We start from the raw sequence: 15,177 nt of genomic DNA on the forward strand, positions 1-15,177 counted from the left end.
GACCTTCCCTCAGCAAATCCATGCTGACGAGATCTGATTGATCCATGCCTTTCTAAGTGGCAGTTTATCCTATCCCTCAAAATTGATTCTAATAATTTACCCACCACTGAGGTCACACTGACCAGCCTATAATTATTTGGCCTATCCCTCGCATCCTTTTTATATAGTGGTAATAACATTCACAGACCTCCAATCCTGTGGCACCTCACCCGTATCCGGTGAGGATTTGAAGATGATCCTCAGCGCATCCGTTATTTCCTCCCTGTCTTCCTTTAACAACTTGGAATGCAATCCATCTGGCCCTGGTGATTTATCCACCCTCAAGGATGTCAGACCCTCTGGTACTTCCTCTCTCACTGTGCTTTTCGTATCTAATATTTCTGTTACTACAATATCTGCAATCTTTGTCCTGGATTTTATACTGACAAGTCGGTGGCCCGTTCCTCCAATATCTGCAGGAGGCTTCACGTACATGCTGAAGCCTTTCTGGTCATATGATCCATCGGGGGCTGGACAGAATGCAGCAGACTAGGAAAGGTAGGTATTTCAATGTCTGTCAAAAAACCCAATATTTCAGAGCCCTTTTGGAAGATCGTGAGTGAGGGTGTCACTTGCAATAAAATGGCGTGTGTTACAATGTGTGGTGTCTGTGCGTGAGTTTGTGTGAGTTCATCAGGAGAAACAGCACTGTTTGGAGATCCACCAATAATTACAATGGCACAACTGAATACTTATTGCAACAAAATATTTATTTATTTACAAAAATTTACAAATGTAGAAATCATGTTGAGTGGAGGATCAGTTTGATGTTAAGAGGAGGAGCTGGAGGAGGGTCGGGGCCTGGGTCTCTCTCTAGGCTTTATTCTGGGACTCGACAACAGCAGTTGATTGCGCAGTTCTTTCATCACCAGAACTTTCAAACAAGCACCAAGATATAGCTTGGCTGGTGGTGAGAAGATCCCTCCCGTCAGATCCTTCATACACGCCCGAAGTCTCGCCCCCTCTGCACAATGTCCCCGCGGTGGCTGTGGTGGGGAAGAGACGGTTGCCCACCTCCTCCTGGAATGTGTCTTTGCAAAGCAGGTGTGTAAAGAGATGCAGTGGTTTTTGTCGAGGTTCATCCCAAGCAGCTCTGTAACACAGGAGTCTGTGCTCGACGGGCTGTTCCCAGGGACGCATGCCGAGACAAACATCAACTGCTGCTGGAGGACTATCAATTTGGTGAAAGACGCCCTTTGGTCTGCCCGAAACTTGCTGGTCTTCCAGTGCAAAGGGTTGTCCACGACCGAATGTTGCAGACTGGCACATTCCAAGGTCCAGGACTACGTGCTGAGGGTCGCACTAAAGCTTGGGGCAGCCACAGCAAAGGCTCAATGGGGAAAGACCACAGTGTAAGGTCCCCCCCACCAAGCTGAACTGAGGGGCTGGATCCATGGGAAACCCCTCGAACTGTATTGGGAACATTTTGTGTGCTGTAAATGTAAAAATGTATATGGCATGACAATGAAATGGAAGGGTTGTGAGGCAACTCATAATTGTATAGAAGGAAACTGATCACCTTTGCACTCTGTATTTTTTGACTTGATGCTGTTTTAAACTGTTTGGGAATGCAATTTTTACAGATTTTTATGAATAAAGTATATTTTGGAAATAAAAAAAAGTTCTTCCACCAGGTGGCCCACCGGCTGAGTCGGTAACATGCTGGCTGCCTCAGGAGGAAAGTTGAAAAGGCCTTTGCCTGATCTCAGAGCTGCTCCTGGTCATTGTTGAAAAATGATTCACAATCCATGGCGAAGACATTCACCCGTTGGGAATTCTTGAGCCAACTGGCATGACATGCGTCATGAGGGAGTCCATGTAACTCCAGTTGGGGTCATCTAGATATCTTTCAATTAAACAAGAACCCTTCGCAGATCCAATAAGTCGGAAGATCATCCACAGTGTTAAACTGCATGATCAGGTGATCTCCTCAATCCATCCAAGTGCAACAACAAGTGCACCAGGTTGGAATGGACCTGCTGGGAGAAGAAAGATGTGGACCCTCCAATTACGCACTTGGTCAAGTTCCCCAACACGTTGAATACTTCCACCCGCACTTTCTCAGACTCTGCCCTGAAGAGTGGCTGAATTCTGGTAAGATTTGGATCCACAAAGAGCTGGATGGTGTTTGCCATTGACTGGATTATGTTGTTACTCAGGCAGGACAGCACCACATGCGTTAGCAACTCCGAGTTCTGCTCATTCCCCAACAGTCTAATCATTGTGTCCATCACGCTCCAAGACCGTCTTTTAGCTCCAAAGTTAATATTTCTCAGGGCTCAGACACACAGCAACTGGGTAACAGGAGAGACATACCTTATCAAACCGTTTACCACAGTGTCCGTGAGCTGCTGCCCTGAAGCTATTAGCAGTTCTCTAAAGAATGTGATTACTGTAACTGTCTGACAGTCTTGGAGCCTCATGATGTGAGAAGCCAATTGGTTCACGATATGAGGCAGACTGTAGCCAGCATGTTCTGCCATTGCTGTGGCCAACAGAACGACCCCCTTGTCGAAGTGGCTCAGCTTCATCATTTTGCACGATCCTCCATTTGTATTCATGTTTTCAACGATGTCCCCATTTGTTGCTTTGCTTCGAAGGACCTTTAGTGTCTGTACACACTTCTTACACAAATCCCAACTTGATGATGTTTGAAATAGGGCTGCGAAATCTCTCTGCTGCGATTCAGTATCTGAATGATCGAGCAGAGAAATATTAACGCAGCTGGTTAAGGACATAATTAGGATACTGAATATCAGTGGAAATAATGTATTCACCACCTCTGCCAACACAGGTTTAGTGATAATCTCACACAGCCCGCAGACAGCAACCAGTGATACAGCGGTTGAATACGTTTTTCTGTCCCACTGATGGGGCAGGTGCTTTTCCCAAGTGTGTACACCAGCTCCTTGATAGTCCTGACTGCACATTTTGTGTGTTCGGCCACTGATCTCCACATGTCTCTGACAAATTTCTCCGAAGGGATGGAGGAGATGAGGAGATGGGACACACTGCTGCTATATTGTGCCAGGCCAAAATGGTGAAAATACATAGAACTGAACGTTTTACATCTTTATACGGAACTGACTCCAACTTAACCCTCAGCGTGTATTTCTGAGACTTGGTCCCGTGGATCACTGCCTCACCTTTAATGATGATTTTTACGAGCACAGCGGCTGCAAAGGAACAGCTGGGGTGTTGGTCAGACAGTCCTTTAAAGACCATGAGGAGCAAGTTGCACAGCTGGTTATGGGGAAAATTCTTGGAAATTACCTTTGCGATCTGATGGCATTTTTGCAAGAGGACTGAAAGGTCATTGTTGTCTAACTGTTCTCTGAGTGTGTTCAGATCCTCTAGCTGCTCCTGTTACTGATCCAGATCAGCACCTTCATATTATAACTGAATGGACAGGATGGTGTCCACAGAGACCAGGGCCATCTGTCACACAGGTAGCGAACTGTCTGCACAGCGCAGCATCAATCGTCCAATTAGAGTCCCCATAATATTTCCAGACGCAAGGTTACTGCCGTTGAGCTTCTGCAAGTAAACTTTCAGAAGCTCTAAGGTGGTCTGCATGGCTCTCTGTCGCTCATGGTCTTCAGTTGAAATGATCCCCTCCTCTGCATGATGGATTGTATTTGATATATTCTGCTGAGAATTTTCATTTTTCTCAGTGATCTCTTCAAGGAGAGCTGTGAATAAATCTACTTTGATGTCCATTTTATACTCATTCCACAGCCCACTGATTGAAATCAGCTTTTGTTTGATTGACCTCTTTTGGATTTCTTTCGAATAGGTGATTTTCAAAGATTTGGATGTTTTTACGCACTTGGCTTTGCCTCTGCAGACCATAGGGACATTGCAAATTCACAGCCCTTGGCAGCCATATTTGGACTGAGCAGCTGTTTGTTCTGAATAAGAGCATAAGAAATAGGAGCAGGAGTAGGCCATTCAGTCCCTCAAGCCTGCCCCGCCATTCAATAAGATCATGGCTGATCTGTTCCAGGCCTCAATCCTCTTCCGGGCCTGCTCCGCCTAACTCTTAACTCCCCAAGATTTCAAAAATCTATCTACCCCCTCCTTAAATACATTTTGTGATCTAGCCTCCACAACTCTGAGGCAGAGAATTCCAGAGATTCACCACCCTCTGAGAGAAGAAATTCCTTTGCATCTCAGTTTTAAATGTGTGCCCCGTTATTCTGTAAATATGTCCCCTCGTTCGAGATTCCCGCACTATTGGAAACATCTTCTCAACATTTACCCTGTCAAGCCCCCTTAAAATCTTATATGCTTCTATAAGATCACCTCTCATTCTTCTAAACTCCAATGAATAAAGGCCTAATCTGTTTTGCCGTTCTTGATAAGACAACCCCTTCATCCCAGGAATCAGCCTAGTGAACCTTTTCTGAAATGCCTCCAATGCTAGTCTATCCTTCCTTAAATACGGGGACTAAAACGGTACACAGTACTCCAGGTGTGGTCTCACCAACACCTTGTACAGTTGTAACAAGACTTCCCGATTTTTAAACTCTAACCCCTTGCAATAGAGGCCAAAATTCTATTTGCCTTCCTAATTACTTGCTGCACCTGCATGCTAACCTTTTGTGTTTCATGCACAGGAACACCCAAATCCCTCTGCACTGCAGTATTTTGTAGTCTTTCTCCATCAAAATAATAATCTGCCTTTTTATTCTTCCTACCAAAGTAAATTACCTCACAATTTCCCACATTGAACATCATCTGCCAAGTTTTTGCCCACTCACTTAACCTATCTATATTCCTTTGCAGATTCTTTATGTCCTCATCACAACATGTCTTCCCAGCTATTTTTGTTTCTTCAGCAAATTTGGATACACTACACTCTGTCCCTTCCTCTAAGTCATTAATATAGATAGTAAATAGTTGAGGCCCTAGGACCAATCCTTGTGGCACCCCACTAGTTACTGCTTTCCAACCTGAAAAAGACCCATTGATCCCGACTCACTGCCTTCTGGGTGTTAGCCAATCTTCAATCGATTAGAATCCAGGACCAGCATGTTCCTGTGAGGAAGAAAGACAACTTTGGCAAGTTTCGGGAAGCTTGGATAACATGGGATATTGTGAGCCCAGTCAAAAAGAAAAAGGAAGCATTTGTAAGGGCTGGAAGGCTAGGAACAGATGAAGCACTTGAGAAATATAAAGACAGTAGGAAGGAACTTAAGCAAGGAGTTAGGAGGGCTAAAAGGGGTCATAAAAAGTCATTGGCAAACAGGATTAAGGAAAATCCCAAAGCTTTTTATACATAGATAAAGAGCAAGAGGGTAACCAGGGAAAGGGTTGGCCCACTCAAGGACAGAGATGGGAATCTATGCGTGGAGCCAGAGGAAATGGGTGAGGTGCTAAATGAGTACTTTGCATCAGTATTCACCAAGGAGAAGGACTTGGTGGATGATGAGCCTAGGGAAGGGAGTGCAGATAGTCTCAGTCACCTCATTATCAAAAAGGAGGTGGTGTTGGGTGTCTTGCAAAGCATTAAGGTAGATAAGTCCCCAGGGCCTGATGGGATCTACCCTAGAATACTGAGGGAGGCAAGGGAAGAAATTGCTGGGGCCTTGACAGAAATCTTTGCATCCTCATTGGCTACAGGTGAGGTCCCAGAGGACTGGAGAATAGCCAATGTTGTTCCTTTGTTTAAGAAGGGTGGTAAGGATAATCCAGGATATTATCGGCTGGTGAGCCTTACGTCAGTGGTAGGGAAACTATTAGAGAGAATTCTTCGGGACAGGATTTACTCCCATTTGGAAACAAACAAACTTATTAGCGACAGACAGCATGGTTTTGTGAAGGGGTGGGGGGGTCGTGTCTTACTAATTTGATTGAGTTTTTTGAGGAAGTGACGAAGATGATTGATGAGGGAAGGGCGGTGGATGTTGTCTATATGGACTTTAGTAAAGCCTTTGACAAGGTCCCGCATGGCAGACTGGTGCAAAAGGTGAAGTCACACGGGATCAGAGGTGAGCTGGCAAGATGGATACAGAACTGGCTCAGTCGTGGAAGACAGAGGGTAACAGTGGATGGGTGTTTTTCTGAATGGAGGGATGTGACTAGTGGTGTTCCGCAGGGATCTGTGCTGGGACTTTTGCTGTTTGCAGTATATATAAATGATTTGGAGGAAAATGTAGCTGGTCTGATTAGTAAGTTTGCGGACGACACAAAGGTTGGTGGAGTTGCGGATAATAATGAGGATTGTCAGAGGACACCGCAGGATATAGATCGGTTGGATACTTGGGCGGAGAAATGGCAGATGGAGTTTAATCCGGACAAATGTGAGGTAATGCATTTTGGAAGGTCTAATGCAGGTGGGAGGTATACAGTAAATGGCAGAACCCTTAGGAGTATTGACAGGCAGAGAGATCTGGGCGTACAGGTCCACAGGTCACTGAAAGTGGCAACGCAGGTGGATAAGGTAGTCAAGAAGGCATACGGCATGCTTGCCTTCATCGGTCGGGGCATTGAGTATAAAAATTGGCAAGTCATGTTGCAGCTGTACAGAACCTTAGTTAGGCCACACTTAGAATATTGTGTGCAATTCTGGTCGCCACACTACCAGAAGGACGTAGAGGCTTTGGAGAGGGTACAGAGGAAGTTTACCAGGATTAAAAACAAGGAATGCTGGAACCACTCAGCAGGTCTGGCAGCATCTGTGGAAAGAAAAGCAGAGGTAACGTTTCGGGTCAGTGACCCTTCATCGGAACTCACTGCCCCGAAATGTTAACTCTGCTTTTCTTTCCACAGATGCTGCCAGACCTGCTGAGTGGTTCCAGCATTTCTTGTTTTTATTTCAGATTTCCAGCATCTGCAGTATTTTGCTTTTATTTTAGGTTTACCAGGATGTTGCCTGGTCTGGAGGGCATTAGCTATGAGGAGAGGTTGGAAAAACTTGGATTGTTTTCACTGGAACGACGGAGGTGGAGGGGCGACATGATAGAGGTTTACAGAGTTATGAGCGGCATGGACAGAGTGGATAGTCAGAAGCTTTTTCCCAGGGTGGAAGAGTCAGTTACTCGGGGACATAGGTTTAAGGTGCGAGGGGCAAAGTTTAGAGGTGATGTGCGAGGCATGTTTTTTGAACAGAGGGTGGTGAGTGCCTGGAACTTGCTGCCAGTGGAGTTGGTGGAAGCAGATACGATAGCGACGTTTAAGAGACATCTTGACAAATATATGAATAGGAAGGGAATAGAGGGATATGGGCCCCGGAAGTGCAGAAGGTGTTAGTTTCGGCAGGCATCATGATCGGCGCAGGCTTGGAGGGCCGAATGGCCTATTCCTGTGCTGTGCTGTTCTTTGTTCGATGCCAACACATTACCCTCAATACCCTGAGCTCTTATTTTGTGTAATAACCTTTTATGTGGCACCTTATCAAAAGGTGCCGTCTGAAAATCCAAACACACTACATCTACCGGTTCCCCTTTATCCACTCTGCTTGTTATATCCTCAAAGAACTCGAACAAATTTGTCAAACATGATTTCCCTTTCATAAAACCATGTTGACTCTGTTTGATTGCATTATGTTTTACTAAATGTCCTGCTATTTCTTCCTTAATAATGGACTCTAGCTTTTTCCCAGTGACAGATGTTAAGCTAACTGGTCTGTAGTTTCCTGCTTTCTGTCTCCCTCCTTACTTGAATCGGGGTGTCACATTAGCGGTTTTCCAATCCGTTGGTACCCTACCAGAATCCAGTGAGTTTTGGTATATTAAGACCAATGCCTCCACTATCTCTGCAGCCACTTCTTTTAAAACTATTGGATGCAGGCCATCAGGTCCTGATGACTTGTCTGCCTTTAGTCCCATCAGTTTGTCCAGCACCTTTTCCCTCGTGATAGAGATTATTACAAGTTCCTCCCTCCCATTTACACCTTGTTCATCTATTATTGTTGGATGTTTATAGTGTCCTCCACCGTGAAGACCGATGCAAAATATTGGTTTAAATGATCTGCCATTTCCCTGTTATCTGTTATTAATTCCCCAGTCTCATCCTCTAAGGGTCCCACACTTGCTTTAGCTATTAGAAGCTCTTACTGTTTGTTTTTATATTTCTTGCCAATTTAGTCACATAATCAATTTTGTCCCCCTTTATTATTTTTTAAGTCATCCGCTGCTGGTTTCTAAAAAATTCCCAATCCTCTGGCCTACCACTCGTTTTTGCTGCATTGCACGCCTTTGTTTTTGATTTGATACTCTCCTTAACATCCTTTGTTATCCATGTGTGGTTCATCGTTCTCTTCGAGTCCTTCCTTCTGACTAGAATAAATGTTTGCTGAGTGTTATGAAATATCTGCTTAAAAGTCTGCCACTGCTCATCTACTGACTTCCCCTGTAGTTTATCTTCCCAGCCCGCTTTAGACAACTCTTTCTTCATACCTCTGTAATTGCCCTTGCTTAAGTTGAAGACACTGGTTTGAGACCTGAGTTGCTCATCTTCAAGCTGAATTTGAAATTCTACCATGTTATGATCGCTTCCCCCAAAGGATCCTTAACTACAAGATCTCTTATTAATCCTGCCTCATTACACAATACCAAATCTAAGATAGCCTGTTCCCTGGTAGGTTCTGCAACATATTGCTCGAAGTAGCAATCCCGGAGGCACTCTGCAAATTCGTCTTCCATGCTACCCTTGCCAGTTTGAATTGTCCAGTCTATATGCAGATTAAAATCATCCATAAATCATCCACAACACCACAGTCACTCAAAGTATTTATGACAAGAGATGTAGAAATGGGAGTGTTGGACAAACTGTTCTAGCAGAATTTCCCCCAAATTAAGATGTTCAAGTGTCAGATCATGGGAAACTGCTAGAATCTATCATTAGGGACATGAAAGCAGAACACTTGAAGAATCATAAAAGCAAAATACTGCAGATGCTGGAAATCTGAAATTAAAAAACAAAGTGCTGGAAATACTCAGATCAGGCAGCAACTGTGGAGAGAGAAGCAGAATTAACATTTCAGGTCTGTGACATTTCATCAGATCAATTGTAAGGCAAAGAGGTTTAAGCGACTTCAGTGGGGCTGGACACTGTCCTGTGTGCACAATTCAAAACTCCCAACTTGGCCAGCAGGTTCATCATGTGATTAATCCCTTATTTGAGATCAACTGCTCCTGCAGTTTCTGGATTCCAAAGCTTTTGGTTAGGGGACGGGGTGTTGTGCTGTATCTTACACCAAAAAGATGTGGATCGCAGTCACCCAGCCCAATCTCTGTTAATTGAATCAGTGAGCAATTCTTTTGTCTCTCCAAGCACTGTCTCTTAGTTTGCAAATGTCCTGCAGCCAAGTGTCTGGTGATCTCTTTTTAAACAAGTCATTTCTTCACTCCAGCAACACTTTAAAATTAATGTTAATATGACAACATTAATAAGCCCCATTCTTGGCAGGTGGGGGGTCTTCATGAAAGTATATTTTCTCTTGTCGACAGCGTTGGTTGTGGCCTACACAGTGGTCCTTCACAGGCCTGTCATTAAAAGGGCAGTGGAACACCAAGTTCTGAAGCCAAACAAGCAGCTGCCCACACTTGCCAATTATCCTGATTTTGAATCCTGGAGATCCATAGTCTAATACAGTAAATGACAGCTTCCCCTTGCTTTGGACAGGAATCACCATTTATAGAACCCATTGTGAATTTGTTTGTCATTTTGGGAAAACCATTTTTTTTATTAGTGGCATCGAAATCTTTGAGAGGGAGACCCGGTGATGTGACCAAAGGGGAAACAGAAGGGGCTGAACTTTATCAGCCCTCAAGGGATGGGCAGGGAGGTGGAGGGGCCCATTAAATAGCGAGGGGATGTTTGCTGGGTGGAGGGCCCGTTGCCTTCCCAATGCCATTCAATTTTTTCAGTGGTTGGGGGGAAGGCCAAGAACAGTCTTTCCACCCAGTGACCATTGAGATCCGAAGTGGACAATTAAGGGCCTGCTCCTGTCACAGTTGGCATTTAACCAGCGGCTGGTGGGGGGTGGTGACTGGGGCTTCCGCCATATGGGGAGGCCATCCAGTCCTCCCTGAAGGCTGCAGGGGCCAATCTGTGGCCCAGGGATGGTCCCCAGCAACAAAGGTTGCCCTGACACCAACACCCCTCCCCGGGGCATGCCTGACTAGCCAAGGTGAGCCAGCCCCACTTACCTGCAGTCTGGGGCTCCATGGCTAATCCTGGTCCCAAGCTTCCTGCAGTACCTGCAATGGCCACCACTCCCACTGGCATTGCTGTGGTGCTGAGCTTCCACCCAATCACAGGCCAGGATCTTGTCCCTTAAAGGGGACAGCAGGAAGTTAATAACTTGCCTACCGTTGAATTCGGATGGGGGTCCAATAAAGGGCCGAGGCAGGATTGTCCCTCCCGTCTTCTGGCACGTCGCCTGCAGAAATAAAATCCAGTCCGAGGAGTCAGTTGCATGGTCAAAGTTGGAGGAGAGGGGTTGCCTAAACTCCAGATTGATCTGGTCGCCACCCTGCTGACTGTGGCTGCAGATTGACCCGCTTGCAGCATAAATTCCTGGAGCCTAGTAGCTCGAAGGTCAGTGTGAACTCACAACATCCTGATCTTTACCATGGAGCCATTCCAGGAAGTAAGGGGTGACATCACTGAAGCTACTTCACACAGAAGGTGATGCTACACAAGGATCTCCAAGACACCAATAAAACTGGCATTGAGTGCCAGATGGTCCACCATAAACCTCCCTCACCTTTAGGTAAGATGTATATGATGTGTGATCATGTCAGTGAAAGAGCTCAAAGCACATCACTTCTAGAGTACATATTTATTTATTTATTTAGAGATACAGCACTGAAACAGGCCCTTCGGCCCACCGAGTCTGTGCCGACCATCAACCACCCATTTATATTAATCCTACATTAATCCCATTACCCTCTCACATCCCCACCTTCCACCTGTACTCGGGTTAATTTATAATGGCCAATTTACCTATCAACCTGCAAGTCTTTGGCTGTGGGAGGAAACCAGAGCACCCGGCGAAAACCCACGAGGTCACAGGGGAGAACTTGCAAACTCCGCACAGGCAGTACCCAGAATCGAACCCGGGTCGCTGGAGTTGTGGGGCTGCGGTGCTAACCACTGTGCCGCCCATGAACATACAAAATTGATGGACAGGAAAGGACCAGCTAGTCCATCAAGCCTACCCCAAACACAGGATGCCTGGTCCATCGTGGTTAGATGCTTTGAGAGCACCCCACAGTTATATAACTTCCTGGGAGAGGCAGAAAACCATTATTCCCCGACTCCCTCAGGTAATTGAAAGCAGTCGAGGAGATCACATTGAAGCAGTGGCTGCTGTTACATAAACGAGTTGCAGCTAATCTTCCCCACCAATGTCAGACAGTATGGTGAATGATCCAATCGCTTATTTTTTGATAGTATTTGTTGAGGGAGGAATCATAATGAGGACGATGACAAAAACAACAATAGTGCTTTCATACGGTGCTTTTAATGTTGAAAAAAACATCCCAAGCTACTTCACAGAAGTGTAATCAGTCAACAATTAACATGGAGCTAAGGAAGGAGATAATAGTGTTTGTGACCTAACGAATGAGGCAGGTTTTGAGGAGGACCTTTCCCTCTGCTCCTGCAGCCCCTTTAGAATTATACGCTTTAGTTTATATTGTCCTTTTGAAGTTCTACACATTATCCTCCTCACAGTTCACAAAGCTTCCTAGTTTCATCTGATCTGCAGACTTTGACTTTGTGCCCTGTACACCAAGGTCTAGGTCATTATTACATATCAGGAAAAGCAAGGGTCCCAACACTGATAACCTTCCTCTCGCCAAAATAAAATCTATTATCCACTGCTGTTTGTTTCCTGTCACTCAGCCAATTCCGTATCCATGTTACAACCTCTCTTTTATTCCAAGAGCTATAACTTTGCTCACAAGTCTGTTCTGTGGCACTGAATCAAACGCCTTATGGAAGTCCGTGTACACCACATCAACTGCATTGCCCTCATCAACCCTCTCTGTTTCCTCCTCAAATAACACAAGAAGGTTAGTTAAACCTGATTTTCCCTTAAGAAACCCATGCTGGCTTTCCTTAATTAACCCACATTTGTTCATGTGACAATTAATTTTGTCCCGAATTATTATTTCTAGAAGTTTACCCACCGCCGAAGTGAAACTGACTGACCTATAGTTGCTGGACTTATCTTTGGAGCCTTTTTTGAACAAGGGTGAAACATTTGTAATTCTCCAGTCCTCTGAAACCGCCAATGAGTCTAAGCAAGACTGAAAAACTATGGTTAGTGCCTCCACAATTTCAACCCTCACTGCCCTTAGCACAATGAACTGTACACATGAATAGAGATCAGAGCTCAGGCTCTGGGTTGATTATCCAGAGATTTTTTCATGTCAGCTAAGTGACATATTGGATTTACCACCCTACAGGCTGGTGTAAAGATGGTTACGGTCATAAAACGTGTTCCTGTTGCAGCCTAGTGGATTATAAATCAGCCTGTAAAGCGTTATACTACCACACACTACTTCAAAAGGAAAAGTATGAAGATACAAAAACTATAATTTTAAGGATGCTGTAACTGATTTTCATGAATGCAGTTTCTTGGATTGTAGAGCTGGAAGCTTCAAGGCCCAAAGTTCAGGCGGGCCTGAGAGGGAGGAGACAGCAGCAGAGAAGTAGGGCAAATAGCGTTGGGCAACAGGCCTCATTTTTAGAAGCAGGTGTTGGTGACAACAGCAACTTGCATCTTTGAGATAGAACAGAGGGGTCAGTGTTAAATATCCCATAGCACCACATGTTTTGGAGACTGAAACCTCCCAGCTTAATCAGGGGCAAGTATCAATGTCCATCACCAAGAGCAGCTTGGTAGCAGCATTACTGGCCAAGTTCTAAAGGATATGGTTGCAAGTCTGGGCTTCACCAGGTGATGAGAACACCGTGAGGCAAAAGTCTACTTGACCTCGTCATCATCAGTCTACCTGTCGCAGTTGCATGTGTCCATAACAGCATTGATCGGAGACCTTGTGGAGTCAAAGTCCCACCCTCCATTGTGTTATGTAGTGCTGTCAATGTGCGAAATGGGATATAATAAGAACACATCTAGCAGCTCAAAACTGGGCATCCATGAAGTGCTCAGGGCCAACAGCACAATCTGTAACCTCATGGCCCAGCATATCCCTCACTTTGCCTTTACCATCAAGCCAGGAGACCAAACCTGGTTCAATGAGGAGTATAGAAGAATATGCCAGGAGGAACACCAGGTGTACCTGAAAATGAGTTGTAACTTGTGAAGCTGCAACACAGGACTGAACAGTGGGAGCAGCATGCTTTAGACAGCAAAGCGATCGCACGATCAATGAATTCAGCCGTGAATGATGGTTGACAATTAAACAACAAGAGGAATCTCAGAGAACATTCACATCCTGAACGATGGCAGAGCCTACATGAGAGTGCAAAAGACAAGGCTGAAGATAACTGAAGCAATTACCACCATCTTCAGCCAGGAGAGCTGCGTGGATGATCCAACATGGCTTCCCCATCATGGCAGCTTTTCCAAAACTCTTTCATTCAAATCTGGTGAATCTTCATTTTTAGCACAAGAATAGTTTTTAATAATAATAAATCCCCTCCTTCTCAAAATTCCACCATCTCAGCCACACAGCCTTACCATTCCCTCCATCTCATGCCATACCAATTCCATGCCATTTTATCTTTCCCATGCCTTCCCTCTCATGATTCCCATGCTATTCCCATCCCATGCCACCCTCATTCAATTCCTTCTATCCCTCTCATGCCATCTCCATCCCTCCCATCAATCCCATCTCATCCCTTATGAAAGCAATCTCTCCAGCCAGGGTAACTTTGTTGTGCTCCCTTACCTTCCACTGTTTATCTTCTCCCAAACCCCAGCCTGCCATCGCTGCAGCCACCAACAGTTGACAGCCTATGTACATCACGCACTCCAATCCTCTGCGTTCCCCATGTGCCTCTGTGTGCGACAGGCATCACCCACCAACAGAGGCCTGTGTTAAACTGAACAATCAAAATAGTCTGGATAGACAAAAAAAATGAGTATTATTGTAGGTGTACTTATATCTATGTGTTATTTGTGAATGCATTTTGTATATGTGTTTTTTTAGTTTCCAAGTGTTTGATTTTACCTGTCTGTATGTTGTTTATCAATATATTTCTCTCTGTGTTATTGCTCAGTCTCTCTATCAGTTGTAAATGTTGTTCTGTGAAGTTTGTTCCTCAATCATCCCCAGTTTAATCATTTCCCATGATTTCTGCACTGTCTTATATGCCATCTTTTCGTTCCAATTGATCTGGGCTGCTTCTCTTTTTAAGTTATTGAAATTGGCCCCAGTAACGATCATTTATCATTGACTGTCCCCTTTCCTTTTCAGTTTTTGTATCAAACCTAATTAGATTGTCATCTGGCCATTGAGTCTCATGCTCTAGAGAAAGCTACAAACTGATTCCTCTTAAGAGATTTGACACCAATGTTGTGTTTAAACACTAAGGATCCAGTAGATCCCTGTCCATAATGCACCAAATCCCAGCCTGCTGCCTCCCTCTGACTCCCAGTCACTCACACGACCAAGCTCAGGCCGTCAACTGCAATCTTTGTCCTGGATTTAGTAGTGACAAATCTGTGGCCTATTCCCCGTGGATCTACAGGAGGTTCATGAAGCCTTTCTGGTCACATGATCAATCGGGGACAGGACAGAATGCAGCAGACTCGGAAAGGGAGGTATTTCAATGCCTGTCATAAATCCCAATATTTCAGAGCCCTTTTGTAAGATCGTGAGTGAGGGTGTCACTTGCGATAAAATGGTGTGAGTTTCAAAGTCGTGCGTGAGTGTGTGTGTGCGTGTTCATCAGGAGAAACTGCACTGTGTGAAGATCCACCAATAATTACAATGGCACAACAGAATATTTACTGCAACAAAATATTTATTTATTTACAATAATTTACAAATGTACAAATCATGTTAAGGGGAGGATCAGTTTGATGTTAAGAGGAGGAGTTGGAGGAGCATCGGGGCCTGGGTCTCTCTGGGCTTTATTCTGGAACTCGACAGCAGCAGTTGATTGCACAGTTCTTCCACCAGGTGGCGGTGGCCCACCGGCTGAGTCGGT

The 15,177-nt window shown here is 44.9% G+C and overlaps 1 protein-coding gene across 1 annotated transcript in view; it reads right to left on the reverse strand.

Moving 5' to 3' along the window:
* LOC137373244 (ral guanine nucleotide dissociation stimulator-like 1) overlaps positions 1 to 15,177 on the reverse strand; it is a 75,728-nt gene that overhangs the window by 13,223 nt on the left and 47,328 nt on the right. The gene's annotated exons all lie outside the window — the stretch shown is intronic.

The sequence above is a fragment of the Heterodontus francisci genome, chromosome 8 (genome assembly GCF_036365525.1).
Source record: "Heterodontus francisci isolate sHetFra1 chromosome 8, sHetFra1.hap1, whole genome shotgun sequence".
In the NCBI taxonomy this organism is placed as follows: Eukaryota; Metazoa; Chordata; class Chondrichthyes; order Heterodontiformes; family Heterodontidae; genus Heterodontus; species Heterodontus francisci.